At 41.8% G+C, this 17,167-nt stretch overlaps 1 protein-coding gene and 1 pseudogene across 1 annotated transcript in view; both read left to right on the forward strand.

The window, feature by feature from the left end:
• Window positions 1-17,167, forward strand: part of CALN1 (calneuron 1) — a 488,598-nt gene that overhangs the window by 333,645 nt on the left and 137,786 nt on the right. The window lies entirely within an intron of this gene.
• On the forward strand, window positions 14,940-15,060 carry LOC148162868 (U4 spliceosomal RNA; annotated as a pseudogene).

Below are 17,167 nucleotides of genomic sequence, written 5' to 3' on the forward strand. Positions count from 1 at the left end.
TCATGGAGCTAATAATCCTGTGTTTCATACTGGAGTTATCACAAAGAGAAGATGAAGGAGCAAGAGGGTGTGAAGTTTCATGCATAGTAGAGGGACCGAGAGCCACAGAGCCTTCAAGAGCACAGGTGTTTCTCATGAAGCACACGGTAGATGTTGGGTGTTGATCATGTCAGGAAAATTAACAAGGGATGATGGACAGAAGAGAGAATATAAATATTGGTTCTGACATTGGACTTCATACTTTTTTTTGGAGTTTTTAAATTGAGATATAACTGACATATGACATTTTATTAGTTTCAGGTGTACAACATAATGATTCAATATTTGTCTATATTGCAGAATGATCACCACAATAAGTCTCGTTAACATCCATCGCCACACATAGTTAGAATTTTATTTTCTTGTATGAGAACTTTAAAGATCTATCCTCTTAACAACTTTCAAGTATACAATACAGTATCGTTAACTACAGCCACCACACTGCACATTACATCCCCATGACTTATTTGTCTTACAACTGGAAGTTTGTACCTTTTGACCCCTAGTTCTCCCACCCCACCCCTCAACTCTGGCAACCACCAATCTGTTTTCTGTATCTATGAGTTTGGGTTTTTGTTTGTTTGTTTGTTTTTAGGTTCCACATTTAAGTGAGATCATGCAGTATCTGTCTTTCTCTAATTCACTTAGTGTAATGCCCTCAAGGTCCATCCATGTTGTTGCAAATGGCAAGATTTCATTCTTTTTTATGGCTGAATAATATATATATATATATATACATACATACACACACATTTTCTTTATCCCCTCATCTGTCAACAGACACTTAGGTTGCTTGCATGTCTTGGTTTTTAAATGGAAGCTCTGAGACACATTGATAATTAGCATCCTTTTATACCCTAAACTGCGGAAGTCCCTAGCACTTTTCTTAATGTGTGTACAGTGTACATCGGGGTGCAGATGTCTCTTCCAGTTGGCATTTAAACTTCATCCTTTTTAATGACCTAGAACACAGAATGCCACCGACCAGAGGAGTCAATGTCAGATGGTGGCAAGAGTCTAAAACATGGCTCAAATTCCCTACTAAGTGTGGACCTCTGCTGTGGTGCTGTCTCTGGGCCTGCTTGTTTGGGGTGGATCTGCCCAGAAATGCACGTGTATGTGTGCACAGCATCCCTCTTTCTGACGAGAGGAAACTGAGCTAGAGACTAATTGGATTCAGTGGAAGGCCCAGCTGTTATGAAGCCCCACTGTGGGTTCCTGGCTGGAGGACAGGACCTTCCTCCCCCAGACAGAAGGTTAATGGGAAGAGAGAACAGCATATCTCAGGAGCCTTGGTCCCAGCTCCCAGAACTGCTGCCCCAATGGACACTGTACTGGCTTCCAACCTAATTGCTCATCTAGGCAGAACTAGCCCCATCCAGGCAGGAGCTGTGGGGCTGCAGAGCCATGAACAGAGCCGGGACCAGGTTGTGACCCGCTTCTCTCCTCCTGGTGTTGGGCAAGTTTCTTCCAAATGGCAGCAGGGCCGGTGAAAGAACATCTGCTCCTACATTTTCCAAGTCACAGCTGTCTCTGCTGATGGCTTCTTCCTTAGAACTTGCTGGTATGGGTCCACTTATTCTTGCCAACTCATCCAGGTCACAGGGTATCGCACATCACTGTTGTCCACCAAATCCGGTCCTAGAGCCTTAAGGGATGGAATGATCAGTTAGAATAGTAGCAGAAGAAAACACCCTAAGAAATCAGTGGAACAAGCGCCCCCCAGCCTGGGAGAGCTGGCCATTCGTTCCTTCCCAGGGGCCGAGAACAGAGCACTCATTGTGCCCTTACTGCAAGGGTGATCCAATCAATAAAGACGATCACCGTGTTTACTGCATATTTGGTTGAATGGCATCTATTCAGACTACATAGGCAAGGTCAGCCTGAATTAGTTAGTGAGCTCTCATTACATAGGCATTTTCAAGAAATGGGATTTTATCACAGTATTTTACCATATTTTTGTATATCTAGGTAATTGGAATTAACTGCTACTTTTAAGAAGGGTTTTTAAATGGAAGCTCTGAGACACATTGATAATTAGCATCCTTTTATACCCTCAATTAAACTGCCAAAGTCCCTAGCACTTTTCTTTCTTCTTAAGTTACTTAAATACAGCTCTGTAATTTTATTTACCCGATTTGTTTGCTCCAGCTGCTCTTCTTCAGTAATAATGAAGGAGACGACTTAGGCCATACTCACATCAAATCATCATAAATTCTAAAACCTTGCCAAGTCCGAAATTCTTAATGAGGGTTTAGAGTTTACAAACGCATCTTTGGTTTCAAAAGCCTACATCTTGGACAAGGAAAAGGACACATTTCTGCTCAAACCGCACAGTGAGTTTGCTGGGTACTGGCTCACAGACCCGTATCTACTAGTTTATCCATTTTTTTCCTTCAGTGCAAACATCAGAAACAGGAAACACTTGAAGCAGAATTCAGTTTTTAGGAAATGCACCCGTTAAGTAGTGCAGGATAATTTTTTTTCAAAAATGCATTGAGCACCTACTTGTGCTGGGTGCTATTGGCTCTCAAAGGGCCCACCACCCAGTTTGGGGTGTGACCTGCTGGGCAGCTCTTGGGGCTTAGTGCCGGCATCGTGGTTGGTCCTTTCGTGAGCTAGCATCAGATGACCGTTCTGAGCCACAAAATCTGGGGATCAGACGAGATCACAAGAGACCACACTCTGACCATGTTCTTTGCAGGTCTGCAAACGAGCCTCTCCTGACTGCAGCCTGCAGTGGAGATAGCCAATGATGCTTGATTGCTTTACCGGAATCAAATTAGGGGAGTGAAAATGCTTGTCAATCACTGCCAAGCACACGTGCTCAAAATCAAAAGCTGCCCGGTAATCAAGGAAGAGTAGCTGATTAAAATCTGTTACATTCCTAAGTTGAAAATTGATGGCTCCCTCCTTGCATACCTTCTAAATCTCATCTGACAGCTTTGTCGGGCATCATTTATCATTTGTGACACAATGCCAACAGAGAAGTGGACACACCTTTGACCAAATTATCCCACTTTGGCTGTTGTCCTGTGCATTTGTAGAAGTGCCTGAACTTTCTCCCAGCAGACATAAACAGATGAGAAGGTAAAAATGTTCTCCTTTCAGATATCAACTCAAACAATAATAATAAAAAAAAAAACCCTTCCATATGATTCCCCCAAAAGGCCACGTAACTCGAAGTCTGTTGGGCAAACCACTTTGAAGTCAGGTACGCACGAAATTGGTTTTCATCCAGGCGTGCAACAAAATGCAAATACCCGCTACCGAAGCATCCTATGGGAAATTCAGAACTAGCTGAATGCCGGTGTTAAGGGTTGGACCTGGGTATCCATGGAAGGCTGAAGGTTTCAGAGAGAGATGAAAATTCCAATATATCAGGGTCCAGATGTCCAGAGGCCATTCTGTGTCCATTTGTTGGGTTCCCTTGTGGGTATTAAACCTCCATTCACCAATTTTTTAATTAGATTGAACTTGGACAGACAGCTTAAACATCAGAAACTGTTTCTACACCTGTCCTATGGGGATAATGATATGACACCACTTCTTGTGGTCATGGGGATCATGCAAAATGTATGTAAAATACCTAGTTTGGTACTTAGCATGTAGTACGTGCTTGATAAGTATTTGCTGTTTTGATTTCTTCCCACTTGCTTTAAAATACTAATCCTGCATTGGAACCTTTTAAGGTCTGTGAAATTACTGACATGAACTATCTTTGCCATGGAGAATTGTCTTTGAGGTTTGGGGAGGGTGTTACTACCTGGTGAGGTGGCTAGTGCATTCTGACATCATCTGTCTCCTCTTGTTGGTGACTTTTTCCCCCAGCTTTATTGAGGTATAAGTGACACATAACGCTAAGTTTTAGGTGTACAGTGTGATGATTTGATATATGTATATATTGCAAAATGATGGCCACAGTAAGGTTAGTTAACACTTCATCACCTCAGAGTTAACATTTTTTTATTGTTGTTGAGAATAGTTAAGGAATACTCTCTTAGCAGCTTTCGAGTATACAATACAATATTGTGAACCTTGGCATGGATTAGGTCCCCAGGACTTATTCATCTTCTAACTGGAAGTTTGTACCTTTTGACCACCTTCACCTATTTCTGTCACCCCCTAGCCCTTGGCAACCACCAGTTACTCTATGAGTTCAGCTTTCTTAGATTCCACATATAAGTGAAATCACACAATATTTGTCTTTTTTGGTCTGACTTCTCTTTGCATAATGTCCTTCAGTTTCATCCATGTTGAAAATGGCAAGATTTCCTTTTCTATGACTGAAAAATATTCCAATATATATCATGTTTTCTCCGTCCATACATCCATTGAGAGATGCTTACATTGTTTCCATGTCTTGGCTATTGTGGATAATGCTGCAGTGAACATGGGGATGCAGGTATCTCTTTGAGATAACGATAATTCTTTCCTTTGGGTAGATATTCAGAAGTGGGATTTTTAATGGTATTTCTATTTTTAATTTTTTGAGGAAATTCCATACTGTTTTCCATAGTGGTGGGACCGGTTTGGACCCACCAACAGGGTTCCGTTTTGTCTGCATCCTCTCCAACTCTTGTGATCGCTTGTCTTTTTGGTAATAGCCATTCTAACATGTGTGCGGTGATATCTCATTGTGGTTTTGACTTGCATTCCCCAATGATAAGTGATGCTGAGTACCTTTGTATGTACCCGTTGGCCATTCTTCTTTGGGAAAAAAAAAATGTCTCTTCAGGTCCTTGGTTTTTGATCTCTCTTATACTGTACCTTCCAGTAAACACACTCATTATTCCCCCACTTTCCAGTCTTCTTCTGTAGCTACGTGTCTATAATTCCCAGTCATACTACAGTATTGCATTTACTTTCCTTTGCTCAGTTCCTAGTTTGCTTATGAGACCTAAAATGCCTTCCGGGTGTTTCTCACCAGTTACTTGTGTCTATTGGGAATTCTGGGTGAACTGACACAGCCTTGGAACTTAGGCGTTCAAGCCAGCTTGAAATTAGCTCTCAATTTTGCAGAACCAATTACCCTCAGGTCCCTCATGCTGATGGAAGTGAGTTTTAAATTGTAGGTCTGGCTGCTTAGCAAAGACTGGGCTTTGTCAAATGGGAGAAGGCCCGGGTGATGCTGGCTTGAGCTCTCCCGTGACTAAGGAGCACTTCTTCTCTGCTTTTTATTGAAAATGTCCTGAGCTTTATTGCCTAAGTGTTAAAGCACAAGGACAAAGTGGGAAATTACTTTAACTTCCATTCAGAGTGCTATATTGCCTCCCTGTTTCCAGAGGGCACAAAAGGGCAGCTGGCTGTGCAAGAAGAGGGTGTATTTTGCAAATAAGTGTCCCTAAAACTCTAGTTATGATTCTATGTCTCATTTTTTAAGGGCCTGATGCCAGAATAGCTGTAAGAATGTTTGCTTGCTACAAACTTTTTACTTGTTCTAACGTATTGGGATTATGATACCACTTAATATTATAAAGCAAATTGACAAGTAAAAAAATAATGGTGTTTGCATGGTCAAAATAAATTTGTTTCATATTAGAAGGATACTGTTTGGGCGCCTGGGTGGCTCAGTTGGTTAAGCGACTGCCTTCGGCTCAGGTCATGATCCTGGAGTCCCGGGATCGAGTCCCGCATCGGGCTCCCTGCTCAGCGGGGAGTCTGCTTCTCCCTCTGACCCTCTTCCCTCTCGTGCTCTCTATCTCTCATTCTCTCTCTCTCTCTCAAATAAATAAATAAAATCTTTAAAAAAATAAAAAAATTTAAAAAGATACTGTTTTATGATAGAATTAAATAACTTTTCAATCTTGGGATCAGAAGGGAGCGACCATTTATCTAAATGAATCTTTGTATGAGATCCCAACCACGTGATTATCTGACCTATGTTCGGTTTTATCTACTGCCAGAAACTCTTTCCTTGGATAATGCATCATATTTTTGCTGTGCTCCATGAGAACTCTGTTCTTTGTATTATGCCCCAGTTGGTCCTGGAATAGCCTGCACCCATTGATCCTACTCCCAATCCAATAGAACAAATCAGAATTAATTCACCTCTCTTGTCCCTGACAAGCTATAAAATATTTGAAGGCAGCTTTTACATTTGCCCTGTCTTTTCTCTTCTCCAAGATAAACTTCCCTAGTCCTCTCTTTCCTATGTACCATCCTGTTGACTTTGTCCCGATAATGCTGTGTTTGATCCTCGTTCCTTGTAAAGGAAAGCATCTAAAAATGAATAAACCACGTCAAGTATTACATAATAGTATGCTTTCATGAGTAAGGATTTTATAGCATGTGTCAGGAGGAAACACGTCTTATCATTTATTACGTATCCCATGATGTATTTATTTATTTGGTTGTGTATACTGTACCTTGATAAAGAAAATATTTAGTCTCAGAAAAGTACATAATCACATTAAGATGAAAGAATTTGTTAGAAAGAAATTGGGTCAAAAGGCAAATGATAGTAGGAAAAATAAAATGATGTCAAAGGTAAGATTAATACCCAACACATGTCAGACACCCAGCTCCCCACTTTCACAGCTGAAGCGAGGAGGTAACTCTAATCAGTTATATGATTCCCAGTCTCCAAAAGATAACAGCAACCTCAGTACTCAAGAGAAATATAACCATTTTTGGTATTGAGGCATTTTTTCTGTGGCTGCACGTGGAAAGGACACTGGATGGAATATTTAGAGATATAATTTCCAAAATGCCTTTTAGATGTACAGTTCTATGAATTTTGATAAGCTTATATACATGTGTGTAACCACCACCACAAGAAAGCTATAAAATACTTCCAACACCCCCCCAAATTTCCTCATGCCGCTTTGGACTCGGTTCCCCCAGCCTCAGCACCTGGCAACTACTGATCTGATCTTTCTGTCCATGGTTTCGCTGTTTCTGTCATATAAATAGTCATATAGCGTGTCACCTTTTCATCTTCTTTCATTCGGCATAATGCTTTTGAGGTTCATCTGTATTGTGTCTATCCATAGCCCATTCCTTTTTATTGCTTCACAGTACCCTCCTGTATTTATTGTATTTATTGCTTCTTTATCAAGATCAAAAACCAAGGACCTGAAGAGACATTTTTTTTGCTTCTTTATTGTGAAATGACTATCGCAGTACCCTACTGTATTTATGGCTTCTACAGTGCCCTACTGTAGCTTGCACCCAGTTTGTTTATCCCTTCACCAGTTAGCGGACATTTGCACTCTTCCCAGTTTGGAGTGTGTCATAGCCCATCTGGGCTGCTATAACAGAAATACCATAGCCCAGGTGGCTTAACAACAACAGGAATTTATTGCTTACAGTGCTGGAGGCGGGGAAGTCCAAGACCAGGCACCAGCAGATTTGGTTCTGGTGGGACCTGCCTCCTGGTTCATAGCCATATTTTCAGTGTTTTCTCGCATGGCAGAAGGGATGCGGGAGCTCCCTCGGGTCTCTGTTATGAGGGCACTAGTCCCATTCACAAGGACTCCATCCTCATGGCCTAATCACCTCCCAAAGGCCCCACCTCCTAATACCACCTCTTTGAGGGATAGGATTTCAACATAGGGATTTTAGGGGGACACACACATTCAGTCCAGTGCAAGAGTGATTATGAATACAGTTGCTATTAATATTCATGTACAAGTCTTTATGTGGATGTATGTTTTCATTCAGGAGGTGAGAATCTTAAGCAGATTCTGTGCTGGGCACAGTGGGGCTTGCTTTCACAATCCCGAGATCATGACCTGAGCCGAAACCAAGAGTCAGACACTCAGCCAACTGAGCCACCCAGGGGTCCCTGTTCTTAAACAGTTCTTAATAAAAGTCGATGACATTGTGTCAAAGAATATTCCAGAAACAGCGCCCATTAGGGAAGCTGAACCAAGGACATATCTCTCATTGTTCTGACATAATCCAGTGGCGGGTTATATGCATTTAGTGTTTGGTTGTTAATTGTTGTTGTTTCTCTTTAAAGTTTTTACTTATTTTTAAAATTCAAGTATACTTAACATGCAGTGCCACACGAGTTTCAGGTGTACAATATAACGATTCAGCAACTCCACTCACCCCTCAGTGCTCATCATGGTAAGTGTTGTCTTAATCCCCTCCACCTACGTCACCCATCCCCTCACCCACCTCCCCTCTGGCAACCACCAGTTTGTTCTCAGCGTTTAAGAGTCCGTTTTTCATTTGTCGCTTTTTTTTCTTTGCTAGTTTATTGTTTCTTAATAAACTCAGAAGCCCTTCTTTCTTTTTTTTTAAATTTTTTTATTGTTATGTTAATCACCATACATCATTAGTTCTTGATGTAGTGTTCCATGATTCATTGTTTGTGCATAACACCCAGTGCTCCACGCAGAACGTGCCCTCTTTAATACCCATCACCAGGCTAACCCATCCCCCCAACCCCCTCCCCTCTAGAACCTTCAGTTTGTTTTTCAGAGTCCATCGTCTCTCATGGTTCGTCTCCCCCTCCAACTTACTCCCCTTCATTCTTCCCCTCCTGCTATCTTCTTCTTTTTTTTTCTTAACATATATTGCATTATTTGTTTCAGAAGTACTGGTCTGTGATTCAACAGTCTTGCACAATTCACAGCGCTCACCATAGCACATACCCTCCCCAGTGTCTGTCACCCAGCCACCCCATCCCTTCCACCCCCCACCACTCCAGCAACCCTCAGTTTGTTTCCCGAGGTTAAAAATTCCTCATATCAGCGAGGTCATATGATACATGTCTTTCTCTGATGGACTTATTTCACTCAGCATAACACCCTCCAGTTCCATCCACGTCGTTGCAAATGGCAAGATCTCATTCCTTTTGATGGCTGCATAATATTCCATTGTGTATATATACCACATCTTCTTTATCCATTCATCGGTCGATGGACATCTTGGTTCTTTCCACAGTTGGGCTATTGTGGACATTGCTGCTATAAACATCGGGGTGCACGTACCCCTTCGGATCCCTACCTTTGTATCTTTGTGGTAAATACCCAGTAGTGCAATTGCTGGATCGTATGGTAGCTCTATTTTCAACTGTTTGAGGAACCTCCATACTGTTTTCCAGAGCGGTTGCACCAGAGAAGCCCTTCTTTCTTGAATGAATTAGATGTCTGGTAGATATACTCCTGACTTCTGACCGTAAAATCATGTTGTCTGCAAACGGGAGGAAGTTCTTAGTATTGTTTTATAGAAGTTTGGAGGTAAAGAGCACACACAAAGGATCGAGCTTTTCCAAAAGTAGTATTAAGCAATTAAAGACACACTTTAAAAAAAAATATGAACCAGTAGACATTTCTGTTTTTCCCTGAATCCTTAAAAACTATTTCTACCAACTTATACCCCAGTGGTATTTTTAAGGTGCTGATTTTGAGTTCAAACCAACTCAATAAAACTATCTAATCCCGTACAGATTACTCCCTAGGTAATAGAATCCTGCATTGGCCAATATTGGAAGAGCCGTATCTAAAGACCACCTCATTTAGAATATTGTCTGAGAAGCTCAGACTTGTGATTTATATAGAGGAAAACACACATACACTTTCAATGAAATGTTCCGTAAAGTAGATGTAGCTGTACTTTGGAAGGGAATGAAGAGTTGTCCTTTTGAAAGTGATTTAATGGTCACAGGATAAAACTAGGTAGGGTCATACCCATGGAGTTGATGGAAACCCCCTTTCTTTAACCCTTACCCATTTCACTCACCCCCCACCCCCCACCTCTGACAACCACCAATTTGTTCTGTGTATCTATGAGTTCAGGGTTTATTTTTTTTTTGAGATTCCACATATAAGTGAAATCATACAGTATTTGTCTTTCTCTGTCTGATGGAAACACTTTTAAGTTCACAAGGAGCTAGACCTTAAGCTTGGTGTGAATAGGGTTCATATCATTCTTGTTCATGCTTATATCCTTAGTTTCTAGCTCAAAACCTGTCACATAACAGGCAAAGAATGAATGAATGAGTGAATGAATAAATGAGTGTTTCCTGGACTCAGTTCAAAAGCCGCTTGGGCAATCTGTAAGTATTTAATGATATTAAGTAGGCATATGCCCAGAAATCCCAGGCTGGGTATTCTTCCTAGAGATGTTCACATAGAGGACTGTAAAAGAGCATATGTAGGAGGACGCTGATTATGGTCTGTTTGTGGGACTGAGTTGGAGGTAGCCTAGGTGTCCATCCCTAGGGTATGAATAATATGAAATACTTTGCAACAATCCAGATGTGCATGTACTGCAATGTGGATAAATCATAAAAATGGATTCTTTAGTCACAAAAGTAAGAAACACAATGAGATTCATAGCATGATACATTTATGTAGTTTAAAGCACATGGACATTTGAAACAACAAATATTTTGAGGCATTGCATGGATTCTGGGGGCGCCTGGGTGGCTCAGTCATTAAGCGTCTGCCTTTGGCTCAGGTCATGGTCCCAGGGTCCTGGGATCGAGCCCCACATCGGGCTCCCAGCTCGGTGGGAGGCCTGCTTCTCCCTCTCTCACTCCCCCTGCTTGTGTTCCCTCTCTCGCTGTGTCTCTCTCTGTCAAATGAATAATAAAATAAACAAAATCTTTAAAAAAAAAAAAAAAGAACATGGATTCTGGAGCCAGAACTCACGGCTCCAAATCCCAGTTCCACTACTTACTGCTTATCTTAGGTGAGCTCCTTAGTTTCTTTGTGCCTCAGTTTCCTCATTTGTAAAATGGTGACACCTCATTGCATTGTTATCCAGATTAGGTGAGTTAATGTATGTGAAGCATTTAGAACATATAATAAGTGCCCCAAGAGTATTATCTGTCCTAATTATAATTACAAAAGAATATGTCTAAAGACATATCAAACACATTAGAGTGGGTGACCAAGGGGGTAAAGGAAAAGGAGTAGAATTTGGAGGTGAAGAGGGGAGGGGGAGAAAAAAAAGGGAAAAGAAAGTTATTTAGAGCTTACGGTTGGGGCATGGGACCTTATTTTGTGACACTGGGGAGAGTAAACCTTCCAGGTTTCCCTGGTATCTGAGATTCCAAAACTTCAAAACCACTTTCAAGTCTTAGATACCTATGTCTAGACCTGTCCTCATGACAGTATTTGAAAGCCAAACTTAGATCCTTGTATAAGAATGGATTGTAGCTGAATCTTTCAAGGTTGCTAGCATTTTGAGTAAGTGTCGCATTGACGAGAGTGCTGATGATCTCTTCTGATTTCACTTTTCCGTATCACTTTGTTAGTCTCATCAGGATTTGCCTTATTTGTTTATTTCACTTACTTTATTTTTTGGTTTGGCAGTCTCTGACAAGTCAGGCACAAGAAGGGAGAGACCCACATCTGCATGCTATAGATACAACTGGTTTTTAAGTGTTCAGCAATTTGTAGGGAAGATATGGGAGAAAAGTCTTTTCCTCAAGGCAGCCAAGATGGAATTTTAAAAGTCACTGGATAATGAAATGTTACTAGTGGAATTTGAACTCTTTCTAGTCAGTCTTATTGTTTTGAGCACCCAATCTCACCATTGTACAGGGTTAAAATGAGGGGACATGTTCAGTCTTTATATAGTCCAGAACGTTCATCCAAATGTTAGTCGCAAGCACAGAGGGACCAAATATGACTTGGTCTTGGTCAACAGCTCCCCAGCATGGAGGTAGTGTTCGTAGTGAGGTTTGTTAAAGTAACTTGCTTCTACTAACATTAGCTTTTTGTGCCTGTGTGTGTGGATTCAGGTTATTCCTATAATAACTTCCCTCATTGTCATTTGCATTTTGTATCAGAACTTCGTGAAGAAACAGAATGCCCCCAGGTACAAATGAGGAGGCGTCAATGCAGAGACAATTCACATAGTGTAGGCAGGTTAAGGAACAAACGAGATTGTGAGGCTCCCCGCGACTCACACAGATGGAGGATGTTCCTACTCACCGAGCGCTGGAGGGAAAGGGTTACTGGAACCCCATTGGAGCTGGAAGAGGAGACACCCAGGGGCAAATTCCACTGCTAGAGCAGCAAAGCCCTTTCAGAAAGTGAACAGGGGAGAAATACCCTGACCTCTCTCTTCAAATGCCCTCAGATTTCCTGCCATTGTCGCCCATTGGCCTCACCCAACCAGAAGCCAGTTGCAAGGTTGTCTAGGAGATGCAACCCTGTGGTATCAGCTTCCCAGGCCCCAGAACAGAGAGAAGCAGAGAACAGATTGGGGGGATGGAAAATAGAGAGTTGTGAGCGTACATTTCTATCTTTCTTTTTTTCTTTTTTAACGAAGAGAGGAGTTTGGGGATTTCATTTAACAGTACCCATGGGAGTGTGGGACAAATGTGAACAGAATCTGCTAAGTATTTTATGGCAGGAAAGGGATTGCAAATTACTGGTCTATGAGGCTGATTCCCAGGGTAGAACTATAGGTAATGTTTTCCTCACATATATCTCATATGCTATCATTGAGCACAACTAGGTTCTATTTATAAATACATTTGGTAGGGAAATTTCTGTTAAGATTTAAATATCTGTCTTTAGAAGAGAGGTCCCCAGGGAATGTAAGCTCCATTTCCAATTCTTTGTCTTCTTTGCCATTGTATACCCAGTATCTCCCACAGTGCCTCCTGGCATTGTGAATGAATGAATGGTAAGTGATCTTCATATACCTTAAATAGTCTAGGTATGGATGCATTGGATCCACATCGAGTTCAAAAAAATATGATAGTGACTTTGCCAATTATGTAAAATTCTTTAAAAACAAATGATCTTACAGGGTGATGGGTATTAAGGACGGCATGTGTGGTGATGAGCACTGGGTGTTATATGCAACTAATGAATCATTGAACACTACATCAAAAACTAATGATATATGTTGGCTAATTGAACATCATAAAAAAACAAAAAAACAAAAAAAAATGATCTTAATATTGGGACCAGATGGACATGTAGGTGCCTGCACCTTGATGGTAAAGTGGAGGGTTTATAACTAAGACACATCACGTTCAGTTTGCCAAGGAATGGAAAAGAATCAGGATGAGAAATAGATTCTGGTCCTATGAGCCATGAAGTTTGACCATGGTCCTCTTATGCTGATAGAGATGGGGGTGGAGTGGCATTTGTCTCTTATCTTTGCTGTAAGTATTCACTGCACATACCCTTCCCCCCCAAACAATCAAATGTAAAAAGTCCAAAGCCTAGAATATATCAAGATGCCCTAAACTTCAAATCTCTTTTACACATATAATATTAAAACTTACCAGAAAGGCTGGTATGCTCATATCCTTCATGTTTTGGGAGAAGATTCTTAATCATTTTGACGGACATTCTGACGATGCTACTAAACCCGATTAAAAAGGAGGCAGGCAAATCATTCAGGTTGCTGTTTGTCCTAACTTCTGATAAGGCCACAGCTTCCTGTAGAATGGGTTACTTTAGGTTAAGCAGCCTATACTCATCTTTTATGACTTGCAAGCACCCCAAAGTAGAAGCAGCTAAAGGCTTAACACTCCAGGTCACCCATCACAGGGAAAACCAATCTGAGAGGTCAGGCGATGTGTAGGGAAGTGATCTGAGGATCTAATCTCTCAGTCAAGAAAAGGCTGTGGGCAATGTCTATTATGAGGTTGGGTGGGAGATAGAACCTGTCAAGGTACACGGTGATGGGTCAGGTCTCCTATTGGGGAAGAAGTTCCCTTTTGCTACATTTCACAGATAAGCTTACATGAAGTCTAATGAAAGGAACTCTGTCATGAGGCTGTTGCCATTATGATTAGTTCTAAAGGTTGAGCATGTTGTCCCAAAGTGTGTTCTGCCCTTTCTAGGGGACCATAGACGTAGGCTTGGAGAATCGAGACTGTTGTTTTCATGGATCCAGACAACATTCCTAAGATGGGTGGGAGAGTCAAGTCCTCCTGAGAAGAAGTAAAAGGGTCTCCCCTTCTTTCCAGGATTGTATATTCCAGGTGTTGCTGGGCCAAACTAATAAGGCCCCTGACAAATGGGAAGACTATCCTCAGGGGCCTTGCTGAGTTGTTCTCAGACAGGCCAAGATGAGAGCAGGGTGACAAGCCCAACTCCCAGTCCACTAATGTCCATCAGGAGATGTAGGACTCTTTCCTACTGACCTCATTCCCACTATCTGCTGCTGGCCAGTGGCCCCTGAGAATGGATTGCCCCCAATCCAGTGATTCATGCATTAGAAACCAGATGATGGAATTAGCAACTCTCCATGGAAGGCCTGGTATGAAAAGCTATACTGTTCTTGTGGATTTAAGTATCATCTGTATGGAAAGAATGATTATTGCCTAGGGGAGAATTAACCTGTGTGTTTCCCAAGTCACAAAGACTGGGCGTTTTTATTTATTTTTAGTATTTTTTTATTTTTTAAAAAGATTCTATTTATTTATTTGACAGAGAGGGAACACAAGCAGGGGGAGTGGGAGAGAGAGAAGCAGGCTCCCTGCTGAGCAGGGAGCCCGATGCGGGGCTCGATCCCAGGACCCTGGGGTCATGACCTGAGCCGAAGGCAGATGCTTAACCGACTGAGCCACCCAGGTGCCCTGACTAGGTGTTTTTAAAATAAGTGCCCATGGAAGAGAGAGTGGAGCGGAGAGGAAGGAACTGGAATGGAGCACCAGTGGATCTGGGAGTAAGATGCCTTCATCCACCCCTGAGTATGGTGTGGCTTCTCCAGCACTTCTATCTCAAGGTCGGGCTTGGTTTTCAGGGCAAGTATAAGACAAAGTATATGGTGCAAAATGGAAGGTGCAGAAACAGACCCACATGAGGTCTCTAATTAGTTCATTTATGGCAACGGTGAAACTACAGTGAAGGAAAGATGGCTTCTCCAGAGGTGTTAAATCTGGACCCCTATCTTATACAATGAACAAGTATCAACTCCAAGTACATTGTAAATCTCAGTGCAAAAACTAAAAATAAGGCTTCTACGGCTTTGTGCAGTGGTAGTATTGTGACAGTGAGGTTTATCCAATGCACAGTTATTGCTACTTGAAAAAATAGTAAGGCTTTTAAAAAAGAATATGGGAGATATCTTTATGAACTTGGAGATGCAAAGAGTTTTTAAACAGGACACAAAAAGCATTAATCATAAAGGAAAAGATTGATGATTAGGACTATATTAAAAATAAAAACCTCAGTTCAGGGCACCCGGGTGGCACAGTCGGTTAAGAGTTTGACTCTTGATATCAGCTCAGTCTTGATTTCAGGTTATGAGTTCAAGCTCTGCACTGGGCTCCATGCTGGGTGTGGAGCCTACTTAAAAAATAAAAAGGATAAAGTTAATTCATGCAAAGACACCTTTAAGGCAAGTAAGATAAGTCACAGATTGGGAGAACATACATACAAGCATACACACACACACACACACACACACATGCAGGCATACATATATAGAAGGACAGCTCCAAAATATATGTAGAATAACCAAGAAACCAAGAAGACAAATATAGGTGGCCTGATAGAAAAATAGGCAGACTCGAATAAGCACCTCACAAAAGAGTAGATTCCAATGACCAACAAACTTATAGGAAGATTATCAATCAATCATCAGGTAATGTGAGTTAAATTCACAGTAAGAGAGGTTCTAGTCCTGATTAAGGAGTGTGCACTCACAGAATGTAACTGAATAATGTGCCTGGTGCAGCTGTCTGTGATCTCAGAGAAGTAAACACTAGCAGGTGGATTGGGGCACTCGAAGTACCACTGAACTGGCAGTGACTTGTCTGTCATTTTTATTCTCTGATGTCCACCAAGCCCAGACTCAAAGATAGCCCCAAGCCCCCAAAGTGCACACGAGGTGCAGAAAGAGAGACCTGTGGAGAGCCCTTCTTTTGTTTTGGTCTGCGGGATCAGAAGCAGGCCCCCACAAGACAGAGAGAATGGGGGATGCCCCCCTTTTTGTTTGTATGTTTTCCATTGTCTTCTACCCCTACAGTAGAGGAGGCTGTAATGGTGCCAGCATCGTGGTACCTAAGCCTTTGTGCCAGGACCCTGGGAGGAATCATTATTTTACCTACTTCCTCTACTGTCCAGCTGGTTGCATTTTTCCCCCCTCTCTGTATCTTCTCTGTCCTTCCTGCAGACCCAGCTGTGGAAAGTATACAGTAGAGCAAGGAAGTTAAAGCTCCACTTTCTAGCCAGAAGGCCAGGGAGGGAGGCCCTGAGCACACCCAGAGGAGGGCCTTGAAAAAGCAACAACATAAAGTCATGTGAGCTTCTGGGCTCACTCCCAGATTGCACATGCACAGATCTGATTCTGAACAGCATAGTAAAGGCTTTGAGGACTGATTCATAGTACAGATAACCTCCCAGGTTGCAGACTGGCCAGTAGATTGCACACCCCCAGGACAGATCTGAATAGCACTGCAAAGGCTTTGTAAACTGAGCTGATTTTGGAACCGCAGGGAGTAAATCAGAACTTGTGGCCTTGGTATAGGGCAAAGACCTTCATGACCTTTGGTTGAGCCAAGTTCTTAGATATGACACCAAAGCACAACCCGTGAAGGGAAAAAAATGAATTGGACCTCAACAAAAATAAAACTTTTAATGCAAACCAATGGGATATCAACTCATCACCAGTCGGATTGGCTATTTTCAAAAAGGCAAAAATAGCAAGTGTTGGTGCAGCTGCGGAGAAAAGGAACCCATGTGCACTGTTGATGGGAATGAAGTGGAAAACAGTACGGAGGTTCCTCAAAAAATTAAAAATAGAACCATAAAAAAAGCAGTTCCACTTCTGGGTATTTACCTGAGAAAAACAAAAACCAACAATTCAAAGAAATATATGCACCCCTATGTTCATTGCAATATTTACAATAGCCAAGATATGGAAACTGCCTAAGTGCCCATCAATAGGCGAATAGAGAAAGATGTGTGTGTGCATGTGCACACATGCACACACACACATACACACACACACACACACACAATGGAATATTATTCAGCCATAAAAAGAATGAAGTCCTGCCACTTGTGACAATATGGACCTACCTAGAGGGTATTATGCTAAGTGAAATAAGTCAGACACAGAAAGACAAGTACCATATGATTTCATTCATATGTGGAATTTCAAAAACAAAACAAATGAACGAACAAAACAAAACAGAAATGGACTGATAGGTACAGGGGACAAAGTGGTGGTTACTAGAGGGGAGGGG

Source organism: Eumetopias jubatus, unplaced genomic scaffold, assembly GCF_037043125.1.
Source record: "Eumetopias jubatus isolate StellerSeaLion01/CBP00866 unplaced genomic scaffold, mEumJub1_p1.0 scaffold_12, whole genome shotgun sequence".
NCBI classification, from domain to species: Eukaryota; Metazoa; Chordata; class Mammalia; order Carnivora; family Otariidae; genus Eumetopias; species Eumetopias jubatus.